The 26,904-nt window shown below is 42.4% G+C and overlaps 1 long non-coding RNA gene across 4 annotated transcripts; it reads left to right on the forward strand.

Annotated features, from left to right (window-relative positions):
• LOC148871534 (uncharacterized) lies at nt 1–21,085 on the forward strand. Of its 4 annotated transcripts, none has more exons than XR_016108214.1 (5): nt 1–326; nt 447–502; nt 654–679; nt 20,342–20,433; nt 20,965–21,085. It is a non-coding gene; the product is annotated as an uncharacterized LOC148871534 (long non-coding RNA). The 4 variants fall into 4 exon arrangements; XR_016108213.1 differs by lacking the exon at nt 20,965–21,085 and adding an exon at nt 20,500–20,724; XR_016108212.1 differs by lacking the exon at nt 20,965–21,085 and having other exon boundaries at nt 20,342–20,572.
• Nucleotides 21,086–26,904: the final 5,819 nt, after the last annotated feature.

The following is a 26,904-nucleotide window of genomic DNA, read 5'->3' on the forward strand; positions in this document are numbered from 1 at the left end:
GCAGAGGACTGGACAGGGAAGACCGACTGGAAAGGAGAAACCAAGGAGAAAGAAGAAACAACAATTAAAATAAAGGATAAGATACTCCCTGTTCATTACAAACACAACATTGTTCGTCTGTCACCTTCCATCACAATGTAGCTTCTTCAAATCCCCCACGGTTGCTCTCCAAATTTTGTTGTGGATCCATCTCTCTACTTGACCCATTCGTTTCTCCGGCCAAAATTTGCTAATTCAAGCTTTAGCACAGAACCTCCTTCCACCGAGTTTGGGAGCAACCAGAAATCATACATTCATACCTCTTTCATCACAGCAATTAGTAATCGGTAACTAATTATTTTGTATTATAAATTAAAATTTAAAATATTCAAAAAAAAAAAAAACCGATTCATCTGTTACTCGCACTCATATTCTTCAGTCTCCTCTTTTGGCCAAACTTCTCATAGTCAATCAACAATGCGTTGGATCAGTATCGGATTGAATCATCTCTCTTACTCCACAGGTATTTCTTCTTCTTCTTCTTCTTCTTCTTCTTCTTAAGCTTGTAGTTATTTCCTCTCCCATCTCATATTTTCTACCACCGACCAACTGTTGCTGATTTCATCTTGCTTCTCATCTTTTCTACCTCCCAATCGACCAATTACCGTCGGTAGTTCCCGAGGTGATTGATATAAAGAAGGTAAGTACCTTCCCTACTTTTGATTTAAATCTATAGCTGTTCTTTTGGTTTGTGCATATAGTCATAGGTGACTGAAATTGTATTTTTGTGTTTCCTTATACATTTAAGATTATTAGTGTGTTTTGAATCATACATGTTTGTGAACAAATTTTACTTCTTCCTGACTCAACTTTTTCATTCGCCAATTGAATCTATAACTGATTAAACCTGCTTAGTTTATGCACGGCTCCAAGATTGATTTGCATCAATCATTAATACCCATAAAACTGTTTTTTATTACTTTCCTAAACTAATTCCTGATCCGAAAGAAAATCTTTAATCTCCTATTGCCCAACCAAAACTGCAACACTATAGTGGAATTTTCTAGTTAAAAGGCAAACTTGTGGCTGTTATTTTTTTATTGCATTTCTCTCCAAATAGAAAGTACTTAAATTCTTTGTAAGTTTGAGTTTGGATCAAAAAAGGTTTTTTTTTTCGCTAGAAGGTTACTTTTTTTAAATTTGGCTCCACTATAGACAAGTTTCTGTAATCAATTAAATAACTGAAAACTAAGAAGCTATGAAAGTATTTTTAAATTTCAAAATAAATAGTAAGTGATCCAATTAGCCTTTTCCTGATGGTTAGTAGGAAGTTGATGGTTCAATCATTGATGTTCCTATCCCATAGGTGAAGAGTTTTCACTAGATATCCACATATTAGCTTATCACTCTTAGTTCAAACATAGAAAATTAGAACAAGAACCTCCAAAGTAACCTGTCAAATTCTAATGTGTCCCACAACCTATCTATCAAATCCTCTCTATTCATATCTTTAAACTCTATGTGTACAAGAACCCAGTCCACATAAAGACCTAATTAGAGCCTTGGTTTTCATTCTATCTCTAGCCTTGTCTTAAAAAATATGCCTATTTTATTCTCTCTAAATGCCCCATCAAACTACAGAAGGGATAATGATCCAAAAGGTTTGGCTTTTTTGTTACTCATCAGTCTTGGTCATTTAGTGAAGATATCCTTTGGTTGAGTGAGTACCAACAAGGTTATTTGAAATAAGGTAGAAAAGAAAACCCAATTGTATGCCATAATGTTTTTGGCTTTTGTATGCATTTAATTTCATTTAGCAGTATAGGTACAGTTCCTGAAATAAGGTAAAAATCATGGCATACATGATTTCTTAGTAGTTCAAAATCACGACATACAAAAGCATTCAGTTTATTATAATGAGGAGATACACAAAGCTGCACAATGAAGAATTACTCAGGAAGCCATCACTATGTGTAGTGATGGAGGACGATTTGGCCCGACCTATGAAACGGTGACACGTGGACACTGACTCGGCACGAGCAACAGCTCAACATTGTAGCCTAGTGCAACCAAGTGACAGGCCCATAAAGTAGCTCGCTACATCGTAGCTCACAAAAGGAGAAGCTCACCACAATGCGAGCTCCGGGTTCCCCGAGCTACCTTTGAAGGGATACTCCGAGGCAACTTTAGCTTGCGAGCTAGGGGAACTAGCTCGCCCAAGCTCCCAAGCAGACAAGTCATCCCAAGGACCAATTCTGTTAAAGGTAATCCTGAAGTATTCCGAGCTCGCTACAAAGTAGCTCAGGAATGGGCCGCATGGGCACTCCTCAGGAAGCTTCCACCAGACAGGAACACACCGATCTGCCTATAGATACCCCGAGGTAAAGACACCTCGGGCCAGATAGCTCAGCTTAGCTTCCCACAGGTAGCTCGCCGCTTACGAGATAGCCCGGCACAGGGTAACTCGTGGAAGGGTAGTTCAGCATATCGCAGGAAGACCTCCTGCCCGACCACCGTACCCGACAAATCTGGGGACAACAGCCATATCCCTCGTCAGACAGCGTCGTGCCTGCCACCTTTAGAGGGTGCCTCACACCTGATAGGCACGTACCATGCGATGACGGCCCCGCGCGTGCCACCTCAGCCCCTGCCAGTAACGGCTGCGGCAGGCGGACAATGGCGGTTATACCTGCCCTGTCAGAGGCCAGTGGGCTTGATGCAACAGATTTCTGTTATAAGGAGCTTATTATCAAGGGAGAGAGGTATGATCTTCTACTCATGCGCTATCTGCACTCTTAGCCTTCATCTTCTCCTTGATTCTCCTATAGAATACTAACTTAAGCATCAGAGTGTTCCCACCGGGTAATCCCCTGGGGATTCTTCTTCTTCTCCATCTCAGGTACCTTCCAAGAGCCACGTAAGTGCCAGCTAGGAGTGATCGGATCGCGCACCATCATTTGGCGTCGTCTATGGGAAACGCTTCTAAAAGCCTTCCTCTAAACCTTCACAGTTCTTTCTTCTCTGAAAACTCAACACTCATTGCTTCCTCAAGCAACGTTGGATGAAGCATGGAGATGGGTAACTCCAGGGAACAACCCCAGGTTCCCACGGTCTGCATTGGGCAGTTCACCATTCCCCTCTTGGTGGACGGAGTCCCCAGCCTGAACATGCCGCGAGCAACGACACCTATGGGTGTTCTCCTGCCTTCCTCGATCGAAACAACCTTTTCTGAACCAACTGTCATCCCTCTGGCGACCAGCCAGCGCCAGCTCGATGATCTGATGCAGTGCATGCGGGCCACGCAAGCCCAAGTGCAGCAGCTCTAGCAACACCAGATTTACCAGCAGTAAGTGTTGCACCACGTCTCCCAGTACCACTACCAGCAGCAATTCCTCCAGCTACCTCAACCTCAGCTTCAGCAGCCGCAACTCCCTCCTCGGCACCCAGCCTCACAGCGAGCTAGGTCTCGCCGCCAGGACGAATGCCCCTCTCGTCAAGGAGAAGCCTCCCAAAACCCTCCTAAGAGCCAGGCCTCCTCCCGCGACAGACAAGAAAGACCAGCCACCCCGGTATCGCCGCGGGTGGTCAGGTCGGGAGGACCCCAGCTCGCCAAGTCTACATCACCTCAGTAGTCAAAGTTTGAAGCCCTACTCCTGGAGAACCGGTTCGAGACCCTGGCTGCAGACTCCAAGCAGGATCCCTCTGTTCACAGCCATCACCAGCGGCCCGAGCTACTTCCTGCGCAAACCATTCCTGACAGCATAGAGGTGAGCAGTACGAATGTGGAGCCCACCAAGAATCAGAGACGCCGCCGCCGAGCTCGCCGGTCTGCTACCCACAACTTGCCCGAGCTTGGAGGCAGAGAAGAGGTAAGCTCGGGCGAAGCTAAGGATCCCCTCCTTTCAATTCCGTCCCCCCTATCTTCTGAACTCCTGGCAGTCCCAATGCCTAAAGACTTCAAGCTCCCCCCTCTTGACAAGTATGACGAGTCGTTTGACCCAAATGACCACATAGATGCCTTCCAGTCGCAGATGCACTTGGTGAGAGCCAGTGAGTCGTACATGTGCGTGGCCTTCTCCACCACTTTCAGAGGAGTAGTCCATACATCGTACCGAAACTTGGCACCTGGATTGATAAGAAGTTGGGCACAGTTTGCGCCAGCCTTCACGTCCCACTTCATCACAAGCAAGCGGTGCCCGCGAACTGAAGAAAGCCTCCTCAGCATAGTGCAGAGAGAGGAAGAGTCCATCCGAGGCTATATCAAGCGGTTCAACGATGCGTGCATGCAAATACCGTGCCTGGACCCCGCCGTGCACCTCGCAGTAGCCAAGAAAGGCATGACGCATAAAGAGTTCAAATGGCACATGGTCGTCAACCAACCGGCGACCATAACCGAATTTCTTAAGCTCGCGGACAGGTTTATAGCCACGAAGGAAGAGATCAACCAGAAGGGCGAGGGCGCGCCTGAGAAGAGGAAAAGGGAAGGAGAGCCTTCTAGCCAAGGTGACAGCCGAAAGAAAAAAGATGCAGCTCGGGGGGCAAAGCCGGGTCAGTCGTTCCGAGCTCCTGTAGCATATCGAACTAATTACACCCCACTGAACGCGAAGCGGGCCGAAATCCTGATGGCGATCAAGGATGCTCCGTATGTGAAGTGACCATCCCGTCTGAGGGGAATTCCCAACGAGAGAAATAAGAACTTGTACTGTAGTTTTCACAGAGATCATGGTCACAATACCGAAAGTTGCAAGAACCTCCGCGACGAGATAGAGGAGCTCATCCGTCACGAATATTTAAAGAACTTTGTACAAAATAATAATAAGGATAATAATAAAACAGGTCGGCGAGGGGAGCACAGTAAGGACGCTCCCGAGTCAAACAGCAGGCCGACCGAATAGTCGCAGAAGCAGCCTCCGGAAGAGAGGCCAGTTTGGGGCACCATCCACGTGATAGTGGGAGGCTCGATCATCGTGGGTTGTACTTCAGCGGCAGCTCGGACGTCAGTTCGTGAAGCTGCTCGGGAAGAACAGAATCCTCCGGAGCAGCCGAAGACAGAAGAGCCAATTTTCTTCACAGAAGATGCACGAGGGGTCCACTACCTTCACGACGACGCACTTGTGATAAAGCTGAGGATCGACGACTTCGAGGTCAGACGCGTACTCGTTGACCCGGGCAGCTCGGCAGATATTCTCTTCAAAGCCGTGTTCGACCAACTTCAGTTGCAGGGAAGTGACTTGAAGCCCGCGAACACTCCTTTGGTGGGCTTCAGCGGAGAAGAAATCCGGTCCCTTGGGAAACTAACAGTACCTGTGGAAGTCGGCACATGGCCCTGCGTAGTCAGACTCAACCACGACTTCCTGGTGGTTGCGACCCCCTCCCCATACAATGCCATAATAGGTCGGCCTATCACCCATGTCCTACGGGTGGTGGTCTCTACTTATCATTTGCAATGAAGTTCCCTACAGACTTTGATGTGGGGGTAGCGCGGGGCGACCAGCTCGAGTCCCGCAAGTGCTATGTCGCCGCCCTAAAGGGAAAGACCAAGGTGGCTGATGACCTCGAACTGGAGCGGCCTACAGATCAAGGCGTAGAACGAGCTGCACCCACGGAAGAAACAGTCGTTGTTCCAACCTCAGCCGCAGACCCAGCTCGGATGCTTCAGATCGGTGCTTCCGTCCAGGAACCTCTACGATCCGAACTAGTAAGTTTCTTACTTCAAAATTTAGATATTTTTGCATGGTCCGCGGTAAAGATGCCCAGTATAGACCCTGACCTTATAACTCACAAGCTCAATACCGATCCTGTAGTTAGGCCCGTTAGACAGAAGAAACGCAACCTAGCCCCCGGAGAGGTGGAAAACGGTCGACAAGGAGGTTGCGAAGCTCCTTGCAGCTGACTTCATAAGAGAAGTCCATTACCCGAGCTGGGTAGCCAACCTCGTTCTGGTAAAGAAGGCTAATGGCAAGTGGCGCATGTGCGTATCGACCTAAACCGAGCTTGCCCGAAAGACTGCTTCCTGCTCCCTAGAATTGATCGCTTGGTGGGCGCGACCTCAGGGCACGAGTTGATGAGTTTCTTAGATGCCTATTCGGGCTATAACCAAATCAAGATGGACCCGACAGATGAAGAAAAGACAGCCTTCACCACGGAGTTCGGTCTATACTGTTACAAGGTTATGCCCTTCGGGTTGAAAAACGTAGGGGTAACCTTTCAAAGGCTTGTAAATAAATTGTTTGAGCCATTAATTGGCAGAAAAGTAGAATGCTATGTAGACGACATGGTCGTCAAAACCTAATTTTCGCATGAATTAATACAAGACTTGCATTCTGTTTTTGAAATTTTGCATAAGTTTAATATGAAGTTGAATCCAAATAAGTGTGTCTTCGGTGTTACCTCGGGTAAATTCCTAGGGTACATCGTTAACCGGTGCGACATTGAGGCCAACCCGGATAAGATTAAGGCCATCTTAGATATGAGACCACCCCAGAAGTTGAAGGAGGTTCAGAGGTTGAATGGCCACATAGCCGCCCTGAGCCGCTTCATGTCCAAGTCGGTGGACCGCTGTCTGCCATTCTTTAAGGCAATAAAGAGCAAAGGGTTCGAATGGACTCAAGACTGCCAGCTCGCGTTTGACGAGCTCAAGAAATACCTCGCTAGCATGCCGATCTTAACCCGGCCCGAGGAGGAAGATGTTTTAGAATTGTACCTCTCGGTGAGCGACAAAGTGGTCAGTTCGGTTAATAAAGGAAGTAGATCGGGTCCAGCGACCCATCTATTATGTTAGTAAAGTATTGCAGGGAGCAGAGACGAGATATTCAGAGATAGAGAAGCTAGCATACGCACTGGTAATTGCAGCTCGGAGGCTCCACCCGTACTTCAAGGCTCACACTGTTATCATCCTCACCGACAAACCTCAGAGGCAAGTCTTACTTAAGCCCGAGGTCTCTGGTCGGTTGATGAAGTGGGTCATTGAGCTCAGCGAGTACGACCTCCAGTACAAGCCACGAACTGCCATTAAGGCTCAAGCCTTAGCAGATTTCATCGCCGAATGCACATTCAGTTCAAAAGCTCCCAGGCCGGTTGAGTCCAAGCTCCATGAGGTAGCAGCCAGTGTAGCATCTCTCCTAGTTCGGCCAAGCACGAGCTGGGATGAGGAGCCTTGGATCCTTCACGTAGATGGCTCCTCGAACCAACAGGGTAGCGGAGCCGAAATTGTCCTGCACGGCCCAAGTGGCATGAAATTGGAGTACTCGCTACACTTCGAGTTCGTAGCATCTAACAATGAAGTGGAATATGAGGTGTTGATAGCTGAACTAGCCTTAGCCAGAGAAGTAAAGGCCAGACACATCGTTATTTGCAGCGACTCCTAGCTCGTGGTCAACCAGGTCACTGGCGAGTACGAAGCTCGCGAGCCAATTATGGTCGCCTACTTAGCCAAAGTCAGAGAGGCCTTGCTCAACTTCCAGTCACACATCATCAGACAAATCCCTAGGTTGGAGAACGCTGAGGCCAACGCCCTGCCCAGGTTAGCCAGCACCAGCGACATCACCATGAGAACCGTGTACATAGAGGATCGGCCTAGCATTCTTGGGGGGCAGAGGAGGTCGCTCCCATCGTTCAAGCAGAGTCGAGCTGGATTGACCCGCTCGTGAGCTTCTTGCTACACGGGACCCTCCCTGCAGAAGGGTGCAGCGCCAGGCAGCCAAATACGTCATGATAGACGAACGACTATACCGGAGATCCTACACGCTCCCCTACCTGCGTTGCTTGCGACCTACCGAAGTCGAGCTCATACTCCGCGACACTCATGATGGTATGTGCGGTGGACACTTGGGGGGTAGGGCCCTCGCCCAAAAGGCACTTTGATAGGGGTATTATTGGCCAACAATGAAGGCAGATGCCATTGAACTCGTTAAAAAATGTGACAAATGCCAAAAGCACGCCAATATCCACCACCAATCTGCTGTCGATCTCAAGTATCTCACCAGCCCGTGGCCCTTCGCACAATGGGGCATCGATCTACTCGGGCCATTCCCGCCAGCAACGGGTGGGAGGAAGTTCTTAGTAGTAGCAGTGGATTACTTCACCAAGTGGGTAGAGGCTGAACCCCTTGTAACAATCACAGCCAGGAACGTCCAAAACTTCTTTTGGAAGAACATCTTGTGCCGCTTCGGGTTACCTCGGGTATTGATTTCTGACAACAACAAGTAGTTCGAGAACATCAAATTCCAAGACTGGTGCCAAGACATGGGTATCCGACAAAACTTTACTTCAGTTGCACACCCTCAAGCAAATGGTCAGGCAGAAGTCACAAACAGAGCCATCCTCCGCGGACTGAAGGTACGATTAGACCGAGCTAAATGGTTGTGGGCAGATGAGCTACCCAGTGTTCTATGGGCCTACCGGACCACAGAGAAGACCGCCACGGGAGAAACACCCTTCAACCTCACCTACAACACCGAAACAGTTATCCCCGTAGAGATCGAAAGTACCTACGCTGCGACTAGAAGCATACAGTGATCAGACGAACAAAGATGAGTTGCGTACCAACCTCGATCTACTCGACAAAGTAAGGGACCTCGCGTACATCAGGACCGCAACCTACTAGTAGAGAGTAGCTCGGTACTATAACGCCAGGGTCAAGAAGCGGAACCTCCGCGTTGGCGACCTGGCCCTTCGTAAAGTTATGGTACCTGAGCCTTGTGCTGGCAAGCTCGGGCTCAACTGGGAAGGACCTTACTGAGTGAAACGAGTGCTCGGGGAAGTAACGTACGAGCTCGAAACCCTCGAAGGAAAACAAGTACCTCGGACATGCAATATTGTCAACTTAAGACAATACTATCTGTAACAACTGAGTAGGCCACGAGCCACTCCCCGAGCCTAAGGGCCAAAATACCGAGCTAACATGACCTCAGCGCAACAAGAACCAGTCGTCTCCATGATATGGGCGAACTTCAAGGGTAGACCACAAGTCGCCCCCCGGCTTACGGCCTAAGGCACCGAGCTAACCAACACCTGGGCATCAAGAAGGACTTAGCCAGTTCGACGATGGGGGAAAAGTATGAAAAGCGTGAGCAGCTTGGGTTTAAACACCGACAAGCATAGCTCGTTCCGGTACGTTGATCGAACTAAAGAATAACCGACGAGTATATGGTTTAGGCATGCATGGTAATCACTTCGTTGTGTACCATAGAGATGCCTTGAATGATTTAAGGAACAGTTTGAAATAACAGTTATCGAAAAGTCCTACTTTGGGTATGTAGCTCTAATAGCTCGGGTGTTGAGATCGCCTTAGCAAAGATAAAGAGTGCACACCATACTTAGAAGAAAAAGAACTTTCATTACCATTAAAAAAAAAAAAAGAGAAAGAGAAAAATGACAAGGCAATAACCGAGCTAAGCAGCTCGGGGAAGTTTAACAGTCACAGGGCACAACCGCCCAACAAAAGATCTTTGAAAGACCGGGTTTATGGCACCCGGGAGCCACCAGAAGTCCAGGAAAAACACCGCCTCAGGGATCCGCCTCATCCTCATCCTCCAGGGAGTTAGGCTCCTCTTCCTCTGCTTGATCCGCCGTCTCGAGAGAATAGTGATGCCATCGAGGTTGAGCCCGGAGAACTTCTTTCGAACCAACCACCGGCAGAGCTTAAACCCAGAGCAGTACGAACTCGAGCCATATTCTACCTAGAGGTCATGGTATTCCTGGGAGTCTTTGAAATCCAAGACCGCCTTCTCTCGTTTGGCCTCCACCATTTGGTCAAAATTTCGAGTCCGATCAAGAAGAGTGGACTCCAGGTTCCGTACCTGCTGCCGAAGGAGCTCCCTCTCCGCCGCCACCCTTGACGACTCCTCCCGGAAACGTGTGCTCTCTTCAGAAAGCCGGGCAATTTGAGCCTCCTGGTCGCTGACGAGCAGCTCCTGAGATTCACTCCCCTTGTGAGTGTGATGGAGCTCGCCACGAATCTGGTCGAGCTCGCCCTGGAGCTTCTTATTAGTAGCCCGCTGGTCGAGGGTGTCGACGTGGTGGATGCACGTCTGGAGAGCCATAGCATGGATGGCGGTATTCACCTGCCAACAAAGAGAAGATCAAAGGACAACAAAAGGAAGAAAAATTAGAGAAGAAATGAAAGAATCACTTACCACCATGCAGTGGGAGGAGGCGAACGCGGCGAGGTCCCCGGGCTCCATATTCCCCCATTAGGCAACCTCATCGTTGTTAATTGCCTTCCGGCTCCTCCGGCGAGTGATGAACCTACAATTTATCTATATTTTATGAGGTTTTTGTATGAAATTTTATGCCGGTTTAATTAGATTTTGCCCTATTTTAGCTTGATTGCAAGAAAGATTTCATGGGCAGCCAAATCAAGAAAAAGAAGGCAAAAGCAAGAAAAGAAAGCCCAAAATTTATCAAGTTCAGCCCAGCCCAGCCATGAGAGCAAGGGAGTTTCATTTGGCCCAAGTAGTGCAAGCTAACTCTTTGGAAAACCCTAGGGAAGAAACCTAGCAAGAAGGAAATTTCGGCCCAGACCATTTTTAGCCCAAAGAACAGCCTAGAATGTAGCCTACATGAGCTCAAAAGCAAGCTAAGTTGCAGCCCAAATAGCAGCCCAAAGGGAGCTAGGGGCGGCAACTCCTAGAAGTTTCTTGAAGAGAAGGAGGGAGCACTCTAGAAGGTTCATGAGGGATGTAATACACCCAATTCTAGAGACTTCAAGAAGGGGCAAGAGCCCCCTTGAAAAACTATATAAGGAGGCCTCTATGAGGGGGGAGAGGTGTTCAATTGCTTGAGAGGAAGGCTCTCCCACTCTTAGAGGTTCGGCCACTTTGAGAGAAGAGAAGAGAAGAAGGTTAGGCGCAAGGAAGAAGAAGAAGAAGGGCTGAAGGAAGTTCAAGACAAGCAAGCTAGAAAAGAAGGTGAGTTCGAAATTGGGGATTTGTGATTCAAAGATCATTTGTAATAACTCAATTGTAGTTTCATTCTCCTTTAATTTGAATTCTGTTTCTTTGTTATATTTTCTTTCTTCTTTCTCCTTCTTCCATTCTTCCTTGATGTATTTCAGCTTGTAAAATTTCAGTTCAGCAATCTAATTCTTTTTTATTCATTCGAATGGTCATGAATTGTACTTGGAGTTTCTTGAATAAGGGTGTTTTTGTAGATTAATTCGACCAACTAACCTTCAAAACTCAGATCTGAGATTGCAAGATCTGAATTGCTTGAAAGAGAATTCAGATCTGCAATTTTCAGATTGGCCGAATGGATCTAAAGCTTTGAATTCCTAGAGTGCTTGAGAGAGACTCTAGGAATTCAGATCTACTATTCAAGAATTGAATTGGATGCAAGATTAGAGATAACTTGCACAATTCAGTTGGTGATCAATTCAGTTTTGAATTGATGCCTTAGAAGTGTTTGAAGAAATGCATGCATGGGGATTAGATTCTTGTTAGAGATAGAAGAATTGTCACTCATGCATAGGATGAACATGCGCTTGAGAGAGGCTGTTCATGACCTTGGGGTTTCACCAAACCAAGGCTCAATTATGATTTATTCGAATGATCCAAATTGATAGATTGCTGAATTCTGAGATTGAAATTAACTGCTTACTCTTCTAACCTGATTTGAAGGCAATTGAACCAATGATTTAGATAGATTTTAATTTAGGATTTTTAGCTTTCATTAAAGTTTTGATTTATTTGTTAATCAGATAAGAAGTACTCAATTTAGTATTGATACTTGTTTCCTAAATCCTCGTGGGAACGATACTTCACTCACTACTTTATTACTTGAACGGCTAGTGCACTTGCTAGTGTCACAATGAGCCACACATTAGTGAGCCACGGTGTAGTAGTTCACCCATTCCTAGTTCCCCACGAGGAACGAAGGGTAAGGGAATGGCTGGAGAGGGTTATGGGGAGTCACCCCTACTGTGGGAGCTTGCCCCCTCCGAGGCCAGCCCCACTGGTTCCCTCGGATGGAGGTGGCGGGATTTTAGGCGGTGGGATCTCAGGCATAGGGGAGGAAAAAGTCGGCTCGGCAGACCCGAACTCAGTACCCCCCGAGGTGGGAGTTCGGTCGGGGCGCGACCTCTTCACTTTGCGCCCTTGGTTGCTTGAAAGAAGCTGGCGTGAGTCGATACCAGACATGATGGCTGCCAAGGAGAAATCACAGTATTAGTTTGGTAAGAACGAGATATATATGATTATGAACACAATGTCGTGACAAAAACTGCACGACCTTAAAGGACAACCTACCCGAGCTCAGGCCGGCCTGCACAAGCTTCTCCTCGGCCAAGTAGTCTGAGCAAAGGAAGCCTACTGATGCCCTGGACAACATCGTTTTCTGAGTTTCGGGGTCCAGCTCAACCCCGGAGTCCTGGATGGCGTCCCTCCAAGAAGTAGGGAAGGGCCACCCTTCGGGGTTGCGGACCAAAAAATAATCCCACTTCCAGGCGGGGATTTTCTTCAGGAGCTCATTTAAGAGCTTGTAGCCACGACGGGGAGAGAAGTAGTAGAGACGCCTCTCCGGCGGGGCCCTGGGAGTGGCATTCTTTATACAGAGGATAGCGGAGAAGACGTCCAGACTTCAGAGAAGACAGTATTCCCAACACAAGGATATCGTCCCAACCAAGTTCTTGATGGCATTGGGATGGAGCTGGTCAATAGTGACATTGAAGTGGTTTAGCACCTCCACTATCAAGGGGTGCAGGGGGAGACGCAGGCCAGCCTCGAGCTACTCCTGGTAAAAATGACTAAATCGTTGGGGCCATGCTCCCACGAAAAGTTACCAGTGGGGATGCAGTAGAGAAGGTCCTTAGGGAGGTGGAAATAGCTAATCAGAGACCTAAGTCTCCCCTCTGTCATGGAGGAAGGGCCGAAAGTATTGGGCTCCCTTCCCCGCGAAGTAGAAGCTCCTTCGTCGGAGACCTCCCTGGCCCTCGAAACCTGCTCCCAAGCTTGCCCCGAGCTCGAGGGAGTATCATTGTCCTGGTCACCGCCCTGGTAACGGACATGGTATGGGTATCCCGACATGACTGACAATAAGTGACTCACCGAAAGGGGACGAGATGAAATAAGTTGAGGAACTCGAGTAGACTTGATAGGTGCGCGACCTCAGAATCCGAAGACAGCAAGATGGTGTGAAGGGAAACGAGGCCCAGAGGGCCCTCCTATTTATAGCCCCCACGTTTCCGAATTGACGGCCCAGATCAAAGCAAATCCAACGGCTCACAGGCGCACTGGCCGCATGCCTTCTGAAAACTGAAGGTGATTGGTGGCACGTCTTCCACGATTAAGGCAATGACGGTTGCACAACGCTCGAAATTAAGAGCTACTTCAGCACATTTTGGAAATCCGGAAAGTCAAAAAAGTTAGGAAATCTCTTGATTCCCACGGATGCATTTAATGTGAGTAGTCAATCAAGTTTGAATTTCGGTCAAATCAGTCCATCACGCTTCATGGACTCCTCGCGCTAAGGCAATGCTCTCAGCTCAAGGAGTGGGGGCAATTGATGGAGGACGATTTGACCTGACTTATTAAACGTTGACACGTGGACACTGACTCGGCACGAGCAACAACTCAGCATTGTAGTCTAGTGTAACCAAGTAATGGGCCCATAAAGCAACTCGCTACATCGTAGCTCACAAAAAGAGAGGCTCGCCACAACGCGAGCTCCGGGTTCCCCGAGCTACCTTTGAAGGGATATTGCGAAGCAACTTTAGCTCGCGAGCTAGGGGAACTAGCTCGCCCAAGCTCCCAAGCAGACAAGTCATCCCAAGGACCAATTCTGTTAAAGGTAATACTGAAGTATTACGAGCTCGCTACAAAGTAGCTCGGGAATGGGCCGCATGGGCACTCCTCAGGAAGCTTCTACCAGATAGGAACACACCGATCCGCCTATAGATACCTCGAGGTAAAGACACCTTGGGCCAGATAACTCGGCTTAGCTTGCCACAGGCAGCTCGCCGCTTACGAGATAGCCCAGCACAGGGTAACTCGCGGAAGGGTAGTTCGGCATATCGCAGGAAGACCTCCTGCCCGACCACCGTACCCGACAAATCTGGGGACAACAGCCATATCCCTCGTCAGACAGCGTCGTGCCTGCTACCTTTAGAGGGTGCCTCACACCTGATAGGCACGTACCATGCGATGATGGCCCGCGCGTGCCACCTTAGCCCCTGCTAGTAACGACTGCGGCAGGCCGGCAGTGGCGGTTATACCTGCCCTGTCAGAGGCCAGTGGGCCTGATGCAATGGATTTCTATTATAAGGAGCTTATTATCAAGGGAGAGAGGTACGATCTTCTACTCACGTGCTATCTGCACTCTTAGCCTTCATCTTCTCCTTGCTTCTCCTACAGATTACTAACTTAAGCATCGAAGTGTTCCTGCCGGGTAACCCCCCGGGGATTCTTCTTCTTCTCCATCTCGGGTTCCTTCCAAGAGCCACGTAAGCGCCAGATAGGAGTGATCGGATCACGCACCATCATGTAGGATCCCTATTAATCATAGATTAGCAACACAATTTTCTGTAGAGTTAAGCTTCAGTCCTTTAGGGACCCAACAACTCTACATCACTATGGGCCTGCTTGGCAATGCAAGCCCCCTCATCTCTGCTTCTGATTTGGAATTCTAGATCCCCAATAAAGCCACTAGAAGTCCAAAAGTAACTGCCATGAAGACATGTAAAAGGCCCCTTCAAAATACCAATAGGGCATAGCTCCCAAATAAAGCGTCTTTCAAAGGGTGAGAAAATTTCCCCATCAGATTCAGATTTTTCGGGTTCTAGCTCGCATATTCTTGCAAAGAAGCTCAATTCAGTCAAAGTTTTTCTAAAGTCTTGGAAGCAAGATTATAAGGAGCAATCAAAATCAGAAAAGCAAATGCCTAAATTTGATTAAGGAATTTGATTTGGCTAAAGAGATTGGTCCTTTGTTAGAAGAAGATAGGAAAAAAGGCTTGAAGTAAAGATGATCATGGATAAGTTAGCTCATAGGGATGAGCTAAAGTGGAGGCAAAGAGCAAAAGTTAACTGGCTAAAAGTAAGGGATAAAAAGTATGGTTTCTTTCACAGGATGGCAAATGCAAGAAGAAGAGTCAATCAAATTGAAAGGCTAGAGCTAGATGACCAAGAGGCTGAATCTTGGACTGAGTTGAAAAGTGTAGCAACTTACTACATTTCAAATCTGTTCAAGGAAAGATGGAAAAGGAGACCCCTCCCCCTTGATCTTGAATTGAATAGGATCTTGGATGCTCAACAAAGAGAGCTAGAAGCCCTATTCTTAGAGGAATTGGTTTGGCAAGAGATAAAAAAAGCTTGGAAGTTGATAAATCTCCAAGGTCGGATGGACTTACAAAAATTTTCTATAAAAAGTGCTAGGAAGTGATAAAAGTTGATCTTTTGAAAGTTTTTCAGGAATTCCATTCTACGGATACTCTTGAAAGAAGTTTGAATGCTACTTTTATCTCTTAATTCCAAAGGTAGAGGGAGCTACAAATTTAAAGGACTTTAGACCTATAAGTCTATTAAACAAGTTCTACAAAATTTTAGCCAAGGTTCTAGCTGAAAGGATGAAGAAGGTCTTGAGTTCAGTGATTTGTAAAATCCAGTTTGCTTTTGTGCCGGGGAAACAGATGTTGGATAGTGCCTTGGTGGCAAATGAACTGATTGATTCAAGGCAAAGAGAAGGAAAACCAAGGCTGATCTGTAAGCTTGACTTGGAAAAAGCCTATGACCACATTAAATTGGAGATGCTTGGACTTTTTGTTGAAAAAAGTTTAAATTTTGGGCAAAGATGGAGGGATTGGATAAAGGTCTGCATTACTTCTCCTAAATTTTCAGTTCTATTGAATGGTCATCCAACTGGTTTCTTTAAAAGCTCTAGAGGTCTCCGACAAGGAGACCCCCTCTTTCCTCTTATTTGTGTGATGGATATATTAACAGCCTTTGTGAATCGGATAGGTAATGAGGGCTTGTGGAAAGGTTTTGAAACCGCACTGGGGGGAGAGGAAGTTCAATGACTCCAATTTGCTGATGATACCCTTTGCTTCATTGATGCTAGTATGGAGCAGTTGGGAATGCTCTTTAGGGTTCTCTGCTGGTTTGAGGTAGTATCAGGCCTGAAAGTTAATTGGGAAAAAAGCAGGATAATCCCAATGGGAAAAGTAGAAAATATTCAAGAGTTAGCTGAGGTCTTAGGCCTACAAAGTAGGCTACCTACCTACTATTTATCCGGGGCTCCCCATGGGAGCTAAATGCACATCATCCCTAGTGTGAGAGCCTGTACTAGAGAGGTTAGAAAAGAAGTTGGCTTCATGGAAATAAAAATATCTTTCATTAGGTGGTAGGATTACTCTTCTAAAGAGGTCATTATCAAATCTGCCCTCCTTCCTGTCTCTTTTCCCAATGCCAGGGAAAGTGGCCTAAAAGGTGGAAAAGCTACAGAGATACTTCCTTTGGAAAGGGCGGAAGAGGAGAAAAAGATTCATTTAGTTGGCTGGGATCAGGTTTGTGCCCCTAAAAGAAAAGGTGGTCTTGGGAAAAGGAAAATGAAGGTCTTTAATAAGGCTCTTTGGGGTAAATGGATATGGAGATTTGGTACAAAAAGAGGTAGTAGGTGAAGAAGTTTGGTCGCAGCCAAATATAACACAAACAATGGGGACTGGGTGACAACAGCTTCTATGAATTCTATAGGATGCTCCATCTGGAAGGTAATTATGGAAGTTTTCCCTCTAATGAATAGGGGTATTTTGATTAAGTTGGGAAATGGCCAAAGGGTTAAATTCTGGAAGGATGTATGGTGCAATAGTAGATCTTTAGCAGATTTATTTCCTCAATTGTACCAAATTGCAAAGAATCAAGATAGCTTGGTGGCTGATTGTTGTGAGATAAAGATAACATCCAGGTTCGGTGCCCTTCTCTCAGAAGAAATTTTTAGGATTGGGAGCTGGACCAGGTTTCAAATTTGCTGGAATTGTAGTCCAGACAGTACCTAAACTTGTTGGAAGATGACTCTTGGATCTGGGATTGGAGTAATGATGTTGCATTCTTGCTAAACTCCTTTTTCCAGGAAACTTGCAAGTGGTCTTCAAGCTGAATTTCTAGCAGAAAAAGTATGGAATCGGGTTGTCCCTTCCAAGATAAGTGCTTTGCTCTGGGCTATGCCATTGAACAAGTGTCTCACTAAGAAGAATTTGGTGAGGTGAGGAATTCTGCTTCAGGATTTGTCATGTGTGTTTTGTAATCAAGTGGAAGAATATAGTAACCACCTATTTCTACACTGTTCTATTTCCACTACAATCTGGAACCACTTCTTGTCCCTCTGGCACCTTCGCTGGGCTATGCCTGCGACTGTGTGTGATCTATTGTGGTGCTGGGAACACAAAGGTCTATCCAAGGTTGCAAAAAGTGTGTGGTCCTCCATCCCTATTGTTGTAATCAGTACCATTTGGGCCGAGAGAAACAACAGAATATTCAAGAACAAGCACAGTGAAGTGGAGCAACTTATTTTCTTTATTGTTGGGAAGTTAGTCTCCTGAACTACTATGGTGAAAGGGGTTCATCCAAGGGTCTTAGGAGCCAAGCTGACTGTCAGTGCTATCTTGTAATGTATTTGTGGTTTGGGCCCTAGTCTTGTTGGTTGAGGGGCCGATTGTATTTTGTATTTGTGGCTCTCTATTAATAATATTTACCTTACCTTTTTCAAAAAAAAAAAAAAGAAAATGGGAGGAAAGACAGCTCTTCTAGGAAAGCCACCGAAGGAGGAATAATGGATCTCTAATAAGTTTCTTCCTTTGTCATATAAGCCAATCCTGCTTTGAACTGAATCGGGGGTCCATGTCCAACAAAGAAGAAAGAGTACGTGGGTCCTCAAATGATCAAATGGCGATAAAGCATAAGTTAACAATGATCAAATGAGATCTGGTCGGACAATTTTTCCAACTGGATTGGTGCAAATAAGACCCCCTCTTTCTAGCAGTATAGATTTTCCCAACTTTTCAAAATGAGAAACAACTGCTACATCAGCAAATTCATATTGTTTTTTTTCCACTAAATATTGTTTTTTGTTAAAATGGCAATCATTTTGGTTCAATTTTGTTTTTCATAGCCAAAGCTTATCAAATAGTACCTAAATTACAGGAACAAAACAGAAATCTTGTGAAATTTGTGACATATGCAGAAACTTCACATGGTATATTACCTCATTCATTTTTTTGGCTGAACCACTTCATTTAGTAGGTTTGGTATATATACTAAAGTAGGTTGGATTCACTGAAATTTATTAGTGTCAGTAATTTTGACTTTTCTTATATTCTAGAGTCTAGAATTTAACATGAGCCAAGAAAAGAGAAAAAGGGTACAACATGAGCCAAGTCCACCCTCTATGTTGTTGACAGTATGTTTTAATGATTTACTAATTTATTTCAATTGACTGGATTGCTTAATGGTTTGGATCTTAACCATGAGCTGTGTTTTAATATAATCTAGAAGTCTACAAGCTTACTAATACATGCATAAGGAATTTGATTCTAATTACTATATCAATTAAATAATCAAGGGTGTGTAAATTTGATGCTTCCTGAATATAGTAGGAGCCCTTCAAAATACATGCATAAGGAATTCGGTATCACCATCTTTGGATTCAACTAAGCTTGGCCTTGAGGTCTACAAAAATACCCATGTATTGCCTTGATTCAGAAATCCTCAGAATGTTTCATTAGCTTAGGTCAGTCCTTTTAATAGCCCAAGAGATTGTTCAATTAACTGTTCATTATGACTTTCAAAAGAAATATCCTTATACACAATCATAATTTCAGAAGTTTCTTCTGTTAGAGTTTAAACAAAACAAATTTCCTTTGAGAAAAATAATCTAATCTGATATCCTATTAATTAGGAGTTTGTACCCTCTTCAATACTGTAATTGAATGGACAAAAAAAGCACTTGTACCAACAGTGAATTGTCATATCCTGGTTCTTGACTATGGGGAAGCAAGTTCTAAATGGAATTGTCAAATCCATGACAAAATTTAATGATAAGAGGATAGAAGAAAATATTCATCATTTGAGGCTACCATGTGGCTCAGATTCCTCTCTTACAGTAACATTCTAGTTATCTATTTTGTCTTTCCTGATGGTGCTTCTCGTATTTGCATGGCATGCATGGTAATGAAACATATGTTTTATGAACTCTTATGTTTTGTGAGACTTCAACGAGCACTCATAACTTATATTTTCTCCTTTCAATCAACCAAAGTCATATTGTCTGATATCTAATTACTTAGCATAAAAGCAATCAATATCATCTATAAGGAATGTGCAAATATTTCTAAGTCATAACCAAGAATGATATGAAAAATTCCCAAAGACGCAAATTTCATAGTTAGACCTGTTCATGGGTCGGGCCAGTCCAGACCGGGTTCAGGCCGAGCATGTCTCTATATTAATAGAATATACCTAGGCCCGAGCACGAGCCCAAGCCCGGCCTGACCAGCGAGCCTATGTCTGGAGCCTGATCCCAACCCTTATATAAAGCCCAAAGCTGAGGCCCAAGCTCCGGCTGAAAATTGGAAAAAGATTTTTTTTTCTTTTTTATTCAATAAAAAACTGTACTCTTTATATTAAAAGACCTTAAAACCTAAAAAATAATGAAAGATCTCACTATTACTTGAAAAAGAAGATAAGAATAATAAAGAAAAAGATACATTTTTGTTATATATATACATTATCAAGTCGGGCTTGGGCTTGGGCTCGGGCCAGGCTTTTTTAAGAAAGCCCAAGCTCAGCCTAGAAAAAAAGGGTAGGCCCAATGTTTTAGGTCTAAGCCCGGTTTAGATCAGGCCAATCCGGGCTAGCTTGACAGGCTACCCGACCCATGAACAGGTCTAATCATAGTATATATGGAATCGACTGAAACATAAAATAATAAAGTACCACAAAACCTCTTTACAGTTTCAATAGAAAAGGATTGCAAACTATTTTTTCAACTATATATGAATCCAATGAGCCTACTTAAAGAGCAATGCAAAAAAAAAAAAAGATAGTATGGAGTTTTTGAATTAGCATTGCAAAGTGGACAATTGTGATTTCAGTATTACACTAGAGCAACTATTATATCTTATATTGTTAGATTAAGAAGGAAGATACTCAAAACTACTTCACATTTATGCATTTGTACCAAATGCATTCATCAACCTCTATGCAAAATTGATTACATGACTGTTTTCAATTTTAATTTTTATGTTTAATAATAGAAAGAAAGAAAAAAACAATATAACATGTCATTGTGAAGTTGTGATAATACGGTTAACAAAATCAAGTTTGGTATTTCTCTTACCACAACCTGATAGTTGTGTAGATTTGTTCTTTTCTTCCCAGTTTCCTCCAGGATTGCACAACTATTGCAGAATCAATTGGTGATGGAACTCGTCCAAAAGTTGTTGAATCAATTAAATCTAATGTAGAGACTGGTAATGGAATTCATGACTATACTGCTATTACAGAGTCTAGTGTTGAAGCTAATGTTGTTGCTGCAGATTTGAATGAGAAATTTCCATACCAATATCTCCTTCAATAAAACTGGAAGAGCTTCTTTAAGCTGTTCATAGAGATATTGATGCACATTCAACTGTTCATTAGCCAACTACTGTGAAGGGTCAAGATTCTTTGCCTGAGTTGGGATTTTTCAAAAGAAACTGGAGAAAGTGGTCCAGACTTAGAAATGATGGTTCTAATGGGAAAAGTAATAGTATTTCAGAAAATTTTTCTAATATGGTTGGTAGCTCTGAGTCTGAATTTGAGGAGAAAACCTCAGAATCAACTACTAGTTCATTTTCTTTGTCAAATGCAAAAGAATTAGATTTGGAAGAGAAAATTGCTAAGATTTCTGAAGAAAATCATGATAAATCCATACCAAGCACAGGCATCTTTAACCAATTTGTGAGTTGGTTTAAATTTTGGAGAACTAGCTCGAATCCTGATAGTCCAAATGGGCATTGCAGTAACAAACCACACCAGATAAACATCCGATATGCAAATCAGGAACTATTCTCAAGGGATTTCTTTTGGGATGATGTGGAAAGATTTGTGCACTCGCACAAGGGCTCAATCATCATCTCTTAATCAAAGACTAGGTACCTTTTTTTTCCTTCTAATAATTTTTGCCCATGGTGTTGTAATGTTCTTTCAATCAACAAGGAGGGAAGGGGAAGGGGAATGATGATGTTTAAAGGTGAAGACGCTAACGTCTTTCTTATTTTCAAATGACTTTATTTTTTAAATGGTTGTTTTTGCAATAGATTACCTGGGATAACCCGTATCACAGAAACAGACAAGTTAGATGTTGATTGGTTCATATCATAGATTTTCCCATTTTATTTATTTATATTATTTAAACTCTTATTGACATGCATTTCTTTTAAATTCACCATGACTTTTCAAAATATAAAATTTTTCATATTATCCCAAATATCCCCTATTTCATAAAAATTAAATACTTATTAATTGTTATTTCTTCAGGAAATTCAACTGACTATGCCTAGCTTTTTGGTTTTTCTTCTTCAAATTTAGGTGGTGTTATTTTGTAAAGAGGCTCATATAATTATGATTGTTATTTCTTTCTAATTGTTCTCATAAACTTTTCATGCATGTGAAACTTCACTTGTCATCTTTGTTGCAATAGCAATTTGTTATTTTCTAAGTCTCAACCAACGTTCAAAGTATTGATACATATCGATCGATACGTATCGTACCTATGGCTTTTTGATACGTTCCTACAGGGATTGTATCGGGTCATACCATTGCTCAAAGGGTAGCCAGAATTTAAACCGACCCCTCTGAACCGATTTTGACAAAATAAATAAATAAAACATAAAAAAGCATCGGCACAGACTAATACACCGATGGTGTCGATATTTAGAACCTTGGTCTCAACCATGAAATTGATCAAGCATCGAGTGAAATATTGTCGTTATTATTTTTGCAGTGGTGTTGCAAATAGTGGTTGCCATTTTGGTGAAAACGATGGATGCAGAAGGATTACTAATGAAAGTCGTCTTTCTTCGCTTGTCATTCCGGCCAAAGGGCTATCTATGACAATATTTTCTAACTAATAGTGACTATGTTTTTTTTTCTTTATTAGTTTTCAGACCAAGCTTCCAATTGAAGGCCACAGAAACGTTCGATCACCAGTGCTTTACCATATGTCAACAATGTTCCTCATCTCATAAACATCATTAGTTGTAATTGAGTCGATAATGAATTAATCTTGTTTGTCATAAGTGTTTTGAGTGCTGATGTGTTTATTTGGTATTGTCATCTTATTGGATTACATAAGTGAGATGGTCGAGTGATAATATGGGACATGATTCTTTCTTTGAAGGTCAGGTCACAAAGGTGACAAGAAGTTGCATCTTGTATAGTTGATGGTGGAGACGTGAAACACTTGATGACATCACTTCTTAGTTGATAGGTATTGAGTATCTATATAACATTGTGAACATTTAGGTTATCTTTGGTGATTAAGTGATTTGAGAAATAAGCACTTGTTGCACAAATACTTATTTGAACAACCACTTAATGTTGTTTAGTGACCCATTTGCATAGTCATTTCCCAACAAGAACTTATTTTAGCATAAATAACATTTTTAACCCCTATTTCATGCACACATATAAACAATGATTTTCATATATTATATTATACATTCAACTAAACTTTCCACACCACCACGTCAAGACACATGAGAATCAATGTGGGCCCATATGTAGCATTAATAGAAAATAATAATATTCATAGTATACCAAATATGATGAATAATAACATCAATAAATAATAAATATTGTTAGAAAAATGAAATAAGATGTGTCAAAACACTAATTAAAGACGCTTATTGAAGAGTACTTTCGGAAAATGTTTTCTAAAAGCAATGTTTCACAAAATACTTTCAGAAAATGCTTTTAAAAAGTATTTTTAACAAAATACTTTCAAAGTAGTTTCATGGATTAATTTTCATAGAACACTTTCATAAAGTACTTTCAAAGAGCAGTTTTCACAAAATACCTTCAAAAGTGCTTTTAAAAAGTAATTTTCATAAAATACTTTTAGAAAGTGCTTTTAAAGAGTAGTTTCCATAAATTACTTTTGGGAATTTCTTTCAAAAGTGTACTTTTCATAAAATACTTTCCAAAAGTACTTTTAAAGGGTAGTTTCCATGGAATACTTGCAAAGAGATGTTTCTATAAAGTACTTTTAAACCTAATTTTATAAAGTGCTCCCAAATTTGTCTTTAACTATAGTTAACAAAATAAGTAGAAAATATCTAAAACTTCATGCCTAAGTAATGTACACTCTAGTAACATAAAAGTGTGAATGTTTGTAAAATTACATCTCACTTAGACATGTACATCACACCCAATGTAACCACACCAACTAGCAAAACACATGTGGATGCCCAGTACACATTGGTTAATCTGGATGTATTACTCCTATCAAATGGCAAATTGGTCAACAAATCATTTGAAGCCATAAAATGATGGAATTGGTAACCTGCTTCCTCATATGTTTTATATGAGCAAAATACTATACCATTGTATCGATGGAATTGTAAATTGCGTTCAGCATAGGTATCGTATATACCTAAGCGGCGACTAATGAACACTACACAATATTTCCTATTAGCCATTAATGACTTAAGTATCAACAAAACATAAAGCACCTACATATGTTAAAGTCAAAAACATCATTAGTCAATGCATAATGTATAAAATCAAAGGAAGACAAAGACCATGTCTAACAACATAGATTATGTTGACATATGCCTCCTTAATGATGATCGAGCATTGTTAGCATAGATTGCATTTGTCTCAGATGGAGGTTGTATTTTGAACTCATCATTTTAAAATTCATTAAACAATGTGTCTGTCTGTCGGTTGTCACTGATGAAATTGTGTATTGGCATGCAAGCCACAACTATCAACCGTTGACTTTTTAGTGGATAGTAAGGCATACACTTCAGAATAGAGAATCAAGCCTTCAGCACATCGAAACTCTACTCGATGACACTTCTCAATGATACATGACCATTGTTGAAGTACTCTTCCTTTATTATAGGTCGTCCACCCCTTTGAAAATCAAGCAAATGGCATGGTGTATTATGGTATGGTGCCATATAGCCAGTTATGTTGGGGTTGTAGAATCAACAACATAATACTTACCTAATCATGGGAATGGGAATAAAACTTTATATACATATCTAGATAATCTAAACAAATTTTTAATGTATACATACATACCTTGGGGTAAATGTGGGAAATTATATTTTGAATTACGTATGGCCTCTACAAATGTGCGATAATCATGTGCAATCCCCTTCCATCTGTAAAGGACAAATGTAAACCGTATATTGAAATCACATGTGGCCATTGATGAACCTACAATTTATCTATAATTTTTGAGGACTTTAGCATGGATTTTTATGTCGGTTTTATTAATTTTTGCCTTAATTTAGCATAATGCTAAGAATAAGTTTCAGGGGTAATTAATCCAAGAAAATGAAGGAAAAAGGCAAGAAAAGAATGTTCAAAAAGATCAAATTCAGCCCAGCCCGGTTGTGGAAGCAAGAGAGAGCACTTCGGCCCAAGAAGAGCAAGTGGATTCCTTGAAAAAACCCAAGAAAAGAAAGCCTATCTAAGAGTAGAATTTGGCCCAACAAGGAATGCCCATTCTCAGCCCAAAAGAGCAGCTCAATGTATAGCTATCATGTGCTAAGAGAGAGACTAAGTGTAGCCCAAATAGCAGCCCTTAGGAGGTTTTCAAGAGAAATCTAGAAAGCTCAAGAAAGGGGTGTAATACACCCCATTCTAGAGGCTTCAAGAAGGGGCAAGAGCCCCCTTGAAAAACTATATAAAGAGACCTCTAGGAGGGGGGAGAGATGTTCAATTGCTTGAGAGGAAGGCTCTCCCACTCTTAGAGGTTCGACCACCTTGAGAGAAGAGAAGAGAAGAGAAGAAGGTTAGGCGCAAGGAAGAAGAAAAAGAAGGGCTGAAGGAAGTTCAAGACAAGCAAGCTAGAAGAGAAGGTGAGTTCGAAATTGGGGGTTTGTGATTCAAAGATCCTTTGTAATAACTCAATTGTAGTTTCATTCTCCTTTAATTTGAATTTTGTTTCTTTGTTATATTTTCTTTCTTTTTTCTCCTTCTTCCATTCTTCCTTGATGTATTTCAGCTTGTAAAATTTCAGTTCAGCAATCTAATTCTTTTTTATTCATTCAAATGGTCATGAATTGTACTTTGAGTTTCTTGAATAAGGGTGTTATTGTAGATTAATTTGGCCAACTAACCTTCAAAACTCAGATATGAATTGCTTGAAAGAGAATTCAGATCTGCAATTTTCAGATTGGTCGAATGGATCTAAAGCTTGGAATTCCTAGAGTGCTTGAGAGAGACTCTAGGAATTCAGATCTACTATTCAAGAACTGAATTGGATGCAAGATTAGAGATAACTTGCACAATTCAATTGGTGATCAATTCAGTTTTGAATTGATGCCTTAGAAGTGTTTGAAGAAATGCATGCATGGGGATTAGATTCTTGTTAGAGATAGAAGAATTGTCACTCATGCATAGGATGAACATGCGCTTGAAAGATGTTGTTCATGACCTTGGGGTTTCACCAAACCAAGGCTCAATTATGATTTATTCGAATGATCCAAATTGATAGGTTGCTGAATTCTGAGATTGAAATTTAATGCTTACTCTTCTAACCTGATTTGAAGGCAATTGGACCAATGATTTAGATAGATTTTAATTTAAGATTTTTAGCTTTCATTAAAGTTTTGATTTATTTGTTAATCAGATAAGAAGTACTCAATTTAGTATTGATACTTGTTTCCTAAATCCTCGTGAGAACGATACTTCACTCACTACTTTATTACTTGAATGGTTAGTGCACTTGCTAGTGTCACAATGAGCCACACATCAGCCATTACATTTTGTATGCAATGCCATTTTCTATATCAGTACGGTGTCTTCATATCAGTAAGGACCCATACAAATATGGCCAATATTTTGGATTCTGAAAGGGGCTCATAGTGTGAGTGTTACCTTAAAATATGGCAAATATTTTGGATATTGCTTGATGTGCGGATCAATAATGTTGAAGTTGGGGGCATATTATTGACAATGACATTTTAACCACTACCATCAACATGTTATTGAAAAACCAACTAACCGTCTCGTGGGGGTGTTAGAGTCGTTCTTGCATCATCTGATTCCTCTCATTATGTCCAACAACATGAAGGAAAATAGTTAATTGTTCATCTACTAAAACACCCCAGCTATTTTCAATGAGGCCACTCTCTTTCAATGCACTGCATAACCGTATAAACACATGCTTGTCCATATGACAAAGTTCGTATAGCTAGTCATCATGCCTTCTGAGGAGAGATTTCATATACACCACATCTGTGCAATCCATGGTGTGTTTAGGTTCTTTGTGAACTCAAGTATCATAGTAATACTCACCCACAACAGATGCAACATCCATAATACACTCCATCTCCTCGTCGGTGTCCATTACCCCATTGTAATACAAGTTAGTATCGGATATTCACTCCATATACGATACTACCTCAGTCTCCATTTCGGTTTTCCTATTAGTATCCATCTCTTACATTATTATGCAATTTAAAAAGCCAAAAACAACAAACATAAAAAGGAAAGCATAATGCCAAAAAAGCAAGTCCAACCTACCATTAAAATGTAAAATAAATCAATTCTAATTATAATACTTCTAAAACATAGCTAACAAAATAAAGAGCAATCAAGTTCACAAAGCATAATGACAAAAAGAAACACAAAAAGAAAAACATGAATCACTCTCTCTCGAAAAACTCATACGACTCTCTAATCATCTTCAGGCGCACAAGGTCAAAGACCAAATTGCAATA

This window comes from Nelumbo lutea, chromosome 2 (genome assembly GCF_056320005.1).
Source record: "Nelumbo lutea isolate HS-2025 chromosome 2, American lotus-T2T, whole genome shotgun sequence".
Classification (NCBI taxonomy): domain Eukaryota; kingdom Viridiplantae; phylum Streptophyta; class Magnoliopsida; order Proteales; family Nelumbonaceae; genus Nelumbo; species Nelumbo lutea.